Source organism: Benincasa hispida, chromosome 11, assembly GCF_027475165.1.
Source record: "Benincasa hispida cultivar pf3 chromosome 11, pf3_genome.v1.1, whole genome shotgun sequence".
Classification (NCBI taxonomy): Eukaryota; Viridiplantae; Streptophyta; class Magnoliopsida; order Cucurbitales; family Cucurbitaceae; genus Benincasa; species Benincasa hispida.
The window spans coordinates 30,460,735-30,467,708 of record NC_143488.1 but is presented as its reverse complement, the minus strand read 5'-3'; positions in this window follow the sequence as shown (position 1 = coordinate 30,467,708).

Here is a 6,974-nt window from a genome sequence, read left to right as displayed (position 1 = left end):
TAAAATGCAGCAATGTCCCCATTGCTAAAAGATTGAAAGAAGTCATGTGATGCTCTTAGGAAGTTTCATAAAAAGTCAGTTTGAAAGAAAGCTAGCAGACCACTAACTTCTAGAAATATTTCATGAGATGACTATCCTAAAATTAAGTTGACTCTAGCATATATGAAAAAAACAGAGGCATGTGTTTCATCATTGAAATCATAATTGGCTAAGAGAAATAATGTGGTGACTTACTAAATTAATCAATGTTAAATGATTGCGCCAACCAAAGAGGATGCGATGCTAAAATGATCAAAGTTAAAATACGATGTGATAGTGCAAAATTTGGCATAAATAAAGTCAAGGAAAGATGCAACCCCCAAATTTGCGTTGTCGCCTACATTATTTGTGAATGCATCCTTCTTTGTCGTGAACTACTCTCTTTTGATTGCGGTGATGGAATAAAGTAATTGTGTCTTTCGTGTAGCGCCTCCACAATCGTTCACCTCGATTGTTGCAAAGAAAACATTGAGAGGGTCAAATAAAAAAACCAAAGTTAACAAAATCGTTTATTACGATCGTTCAACACGATCGCATTCTTCCCCCCCCCCCCCTCACCCCCCAAATCATTTTTAAGATAAAAATACGATAACAGTTAAAAGAAAAAAGAGTAGTGAGAGTTCATTAATCATTGGTAAGAAAAGAATATTCCAAAAGACTTGCACCTTTGATGATTTTCTGTTGCATGCCAACGAAAGGGCCACTCGGTTTTTCTTCATTCCGGATTTCTCAGGTCTAAAGAGGTCTTTTCCCGATGAAAATCACCCCTGCAATATGTCTTGATGCTTTGCCCGTTACCTTGAATGTATGGGTCCCTTCCTCATTAATCAGTTCAATCGCACCATGCGGGAATATTTCTTTGATTGTAAAGGGTCCGAACCAACGTGACTTTAATTTGCCGGGAAAGAGTTGTAGCCACGAATTGAAAGTAAGACTTTTTGTCTGACGTGGAGATTCTTTCCGCATAGCTGTTTGTCATGCCAAAATTTTGCTCGTTCTTTGTAAATTTTGGCATTCTCATAATCTTGCGTTCTCCACTCATCAAGCTCGACAAATTGGAGTTTTCTTGCTTCCCCTGCTTCCTTTAATTCGAAGTTAAGCTTTTTCACCACCCACAATGCTTTGTGCTCCAACTCAAGTGGTAAATGACATGCTTTACCAAACACAAACGCATACAGAGACATGCTTATAGGTGTCTTATAGGCGGTTCTGTATGCCCACAGTGTATCGTCCGCTTTGTTGACCAATCTTTTTGTGAAGGCACCTTCTCTAATATCAACTTGATTTCCCGGTTGAACCATCGGCTTGACCATTCGTCTATGGATGGTATACAGTGTCCACTTTATGGAGGATATTATATTTGAGCAGCAAATTTTTGACGATGTAATTGACAAAGTGGGAACCTTCATCACTTATTATGGCATGTGGAATGTCAAAACGAGTGAAAATATTTTTCTTCAGGAACTTGGAGACTACCCCTGCATCGCTTGCGGCGCATGCTACCACTTCTACTCACTTGGAAACGTAGTCAATGGCTAACAAAATATATTTGTTATCATTCGATGGTAAAAATGGTCCCATGAAGTCAATACCCCAGACGTCAAACAATTCCAATTCTAGACTGATGTTCATGGGCATCGCATGGTTCCATGAAATATTACCCGTGTGTTGGCACCGGTCACACTTCATCACGTAGTCTCTTGCATCCTTGAATAGTGTTGGACAATAATATCCACTTTGTAATAGTTTCGCTGCTATGCGCTGGCCTCCAAAGTGTCCTCCATATGGTGAGTCATGACATTGTGATACTATGCATTGGTGAGTAGCATATGGTACACACAGGTGACACAAGAGTTTTATCTTCTTATAGCATGTGAACAAATATGAATGTGAATGAATGAAACATGCAAGCTCATGTTGCCATAAACTTGATGACATAGAAATGGAATGTAGATGGAATGTCATGTCGTGTTATCGCTTATGTACAATACTTCTAAATATGTGTTTTTAATGATAGGTTTGTGGTATGTGATAAGTAATACGTGTCACAAGTTTCCTTGCACTGAAACCAAGTATAATTCCAACGCAAGTTTCTCAGAATAATCCGAGGTCGAACATAGGGATTCTTTTCGTTAATACGTTACTTTTATGATACATGCGACTGATTTTTACAATTAATAAAGAATTGGTTTTAGGAATCTAAAGTTCGATGAAAATAAAGTTGCGTTGAAAATAAAATCCTAAACTAATATAATACAAGATACAAGATACATGATACATGATACTGAGTTCGAGACTGACTGTGAAGTTATACAAAGGATCGTGGTATGCGATGGCAAGTCTTTATGGATGAATCAGAAAGAGAAAGAATAAATAGTAAAAACAATGCAAGTTTGTTAATTGCATTAAAGATGCAACTAAGGTTCCGCTTTCCCTTGGCGTATACCTCTCAGTGATCGGCCGCATTCCTATATCTCTATGGTGAAATAGGGATGAACGTGATGAACACAAGGTTGCTTCCATCTCTGGAAGTACTTCTCGCTTTAGTTAATGCATTCTTCCAACCTTCTCTCGATAGGCAGAATAACATCTTCACTTTTGCTCTCACAGGTGAAGATGCTATCGAGCATACTTTAGCTAAACTTAATCATTTCCTTAACACAAATTATTTTACTTGCTTAATTCTTGCTATTTACCTAGGGAATTAGGAAAACATCATGGAGAAAATAGATTACGGATGAACGTAAATAGACAGACAGATGACAATGGAAATGATCATAACATTTAATTCTAAGTTTAAACGTTCGATACATGGTGTGAATGAAAGATTAAGAAGATGAATATAAATGATGAGAAAGAGATTAGAAACAAATACAGAGAAGTGTCAAGGTCTTGACACAGATCTTGGACAGAGGTTTTTGCTTGCCGGCGTGTGGTAGAAATGGAGTGGAGAGCTTCCCTCTCAAGCTTGCTCTTCTGGTAGAAATGACCTCGTACAGAGCTTCTACGGTGGGGATCGGAAGGATTCTTTTCCTAGAAACTCACTTCTCGACATTGTCTCTTAATTTATCCCGGATCTACTCTGAAATCGCTTCAGACCAGTCTCTCTCAGATCAGTATATACACGTCTCTATGTATTCAAGTATATCTTTCAATGAAATTGCAGAAGCTATTTATAGGCGAAGCTTGACTCTTTGCATTGTGGTCCCCACTGTATGGTTAAGGTAGTTCCTGAAATTGTGGAGTGAATATTCTTTTTGTTACGTAATCATCCATCAGAAATGCACAACTGAAAGCTGTACATTTGTCTAAATCCTCCACAAATGCATTGCTCTTTACATCTTCGATTGATCTCTGCATGCGGTGTTATTTTTTATTACCACATGCGGTTGAATTTGCGTTGATCCCTAAGCTCTTGATCGATTGTCGCATGCGCCGTCATTGTGTTGATCATCTCTTCATTCCTAACTAATGGGCACAATGCGACGTAGATGCGTAGTTTCTTTTATCTTTGAGCCATTAACGCATGCAGTGACTGATTTCCTGCAAAATAGAAATTCAAACACTATATTCTACCATTGAAATGGTGTTAGTGGGTGTATTGACGACAATTTATAATTCTTGCATTTCTTAGCCAATTTCTATACAATCGATACAACTTTCCTCTCTTTTTGCAGTAATATCTAAATAAAATAGTATAAATAACTTGTATCTCTACAAGTTATCACACCCCAAATTTAGATATATGCTTGTTCTCAAGCATATCTTCTACTAAGGCAATGTTGTTCAATTCTTGTCCTAAATTTTGCATCGATTGGTTGCTCTGAATGCTTTGATAACTTGTAGAAATACATGTTATTTATGCCACCTTATCTAGATATTGCAGCCAAAAGTTAGTAAATATGCACCTATTGTATGAAAATTAGCCTAGTATTACAATAATTATAAATGTTTGCAATTACACCCACTAACACCATAAAGTGGAGACAAAGTCACCGCTTGCGCTAAAGGCTCACGGGAAACTGATCAATGCATCTCTGCCACATTGCGCCCGTCAATCAACAATGAAGAGACGATTACCACAATGACGACGCAATGCGACAGTCAGTCCAAAGCTGTGTTTCAACCGCATGCGGTAATAAAAACAACACCGCATGCGAACCTAAGATCGAAAGATGCAACTGAGCACACAAAAGCGGAGGATTGAGACTCGTGTACAACTAACAGTTGTGCAGAATTGACAGTCTGATTGCATAACAGAAGGAATAATATCCCTCCATCTTCGAAATTACCATAACAATCAAGTAGGGACCAGAAGTTCGGAGTCAAAGATCTGTACCTATAAATACCCCATGGATTTCAGAGAAAAGGTATGCTACTTGATACGGGGCTAAGTGCTACTAGATTATAGAGAAAAGGCTGAGCTGAGTGCTTAAGAGAAGAAATCCGGGAAGAAGACAAGATAAGGCCGAAAGGTGAATCTCAGATCTAACCTACCAAACACCCGATTGAAAGCTCTGTGCAAAGATCCCTGCTACCGGTGGAGCAAGCCTGAGAGGAAAGCTCTTCCTACCATCAAATCCTTCCTATCCGGCAAGTAGATCTCCATCAAATCTGTGCCAAGACATTGGCACTTATTTGTATTTGTTCTATCTTTTTCATCGTTGTATTTCATGTTTCCTTTATTTCTTTATTCACAAACCATGTATCAAACGCTTAATAGAGATATTAAATGTTTTGATAGCTTACATTTATCATTTTCTGTTTATTTCGTTTACCTGTCAATCACTTTCTTCATGATATCTTCTTAATTCCCTAATAAGCAATGTGAATTGATCAAGTACTTAGTCTATATTAGAGATATAAAATGCGTTTAGCTAAGGCATGCTAGACGGCATCTTCACCTATGAGAGCAGAAGTGAAAATGCCATTCTGATCTATCGAGAGAAGGTCAGAAGAATGCGTTAACTAAAGGGAGTAGTACTTCCAGACATGGAAGTAAATTCATTACGTCAGTCTCTGTTTCACCACAGAAATGTGGGAGCACGGCCGATCATTGAAAGATGTACACCAAGAGAAGAGAGGAATAGTATTTATAGCTTAAATACAATTAGGAACTTGCGTTGTTTATATTACTTGTCTTTCTCTTTCTAATTTGTTCATAAGACTTGTCGCCGCATCCCACGTCTTTGCATAACTTTCATAGCCAGCCTTGACCCCATCATTTTGTACATGAAACCTGTATCTTGTATCACCTAGCTTAGGTGTACTGTATTTTTATGTTATTATCGCATCTTTACTGCTTTCCTTTATTTTATTGCAATTTATATAACTGTACAAACACACAGTTTTAAAGATTGAAAACCTGGTCACATATATCATGAATGTACCACAATAACCTAAACCAGTCCCCGTGTTCGACCTCGGATCACATCGAGAAACTTGCGGTAGAATTACACTTGGTTCCATCCTAAGAAAACTTGTGACAACGCATGGCATACTAAATGAACATCTATAATTAACACATATTTAGACATGCTTTCCTTCATTATGACCATAGAACATCATACATCCTTAGCATCCAAACCAAGTCAACAAGTTTATGGCGTTGTTGCCGGGGATTATGGTTAACGGTTTATTGTTTGAGTGTGTTTTTGGTATTTTGACGGATAGATCTCATTGTACTGGCTGTTAATGTCACACCCCGCCCCAGACCAGCCTCCGTGCCTGGGAAAGGGCGTGACTGATAGAAGTTATCAACCCTTTGGTTGACACTTACTACCTAAAAACTCTTTACGGAAATAACTCTGATACCTATGAACAAACTGAACAGTCAACTGATTAAGTAGACCCATTTTATTACAACAATGTAACGTTTATACAACTCAAAGACTTAACAACAAAACATGGAAAATATGAGCTATAAAACATGGAAAATATGAGCTATAAAACCCTGGAACTCCTCACTTTCCACTACCTAGGGGGGAGGGGGAACATAAAACATGGAAAATATGAGCTATAAAACCCAGTGAATGGTGCCTTTAGACAAACAAATAACTTTGTCAACAGAAATATATTTTTGGGAAAGCAATGCATAGTCAACAAGAACATTACCACAAGTTCATTATTATTTTTCAGCCCAACCGTTGGACAATCCCCAGCTCGACCGCTGAATAGAACAACCAACCCCAGCTTGACCACTGGTTATCACATAATATAAACATCCCCAGTACTTTCACATGTAAACTAAGACAACAACAATTTCTGTGGAAACTTTCCCTGTACCCTATTATCCCGCTAATGTGTACATCGACTATTTTCCTGCTAGCTATGCTTAGGTAACTTGACTATATTTCTCGTCGGTCGTCACCAACTATAATTTCCCACTGACCGAAGCCGACTATATTTTCCCGCCAAGTACCTTTTCAAGCATGCTAACTATATATCCCGAGTACAATTCAAGTTTCCAACACAAACATACAAGCAATATCTTAACAAGCATAGTAATCAGATAAACATATATCCCTGATCATGCCAGTTTAACATTATCCCCTATATATATTTACCTATATATAGTAATTATATCAACAATACAACACACAATAACAACTCACCTTGGTTAGTTAGGAACTTTCCTTTCCGAAGTTCCTTAGGTTTCCTTGGTTTCCTTTTTGAATCCTAAATTCCAGATTCAAATATCAGGTTAGATTACTCATAGTGCCAGACCTTATTTTAAGATACTTCCTTCTTCAAACATGTTCTAAAATGTCTCAGGAAGCTTACCATAAAATCTTAGCTCATAACGCCTTGTGATTTGTCCGGAATCATCAAAATATTAAGACTGGCTCAGCTTACCCGATAGCTCGACCCTTCTATCTTTTCCTCATTCTCCAGCCCGATTCCTTGGAGTTTCTTCTCCGGCAGCCCCACCATGA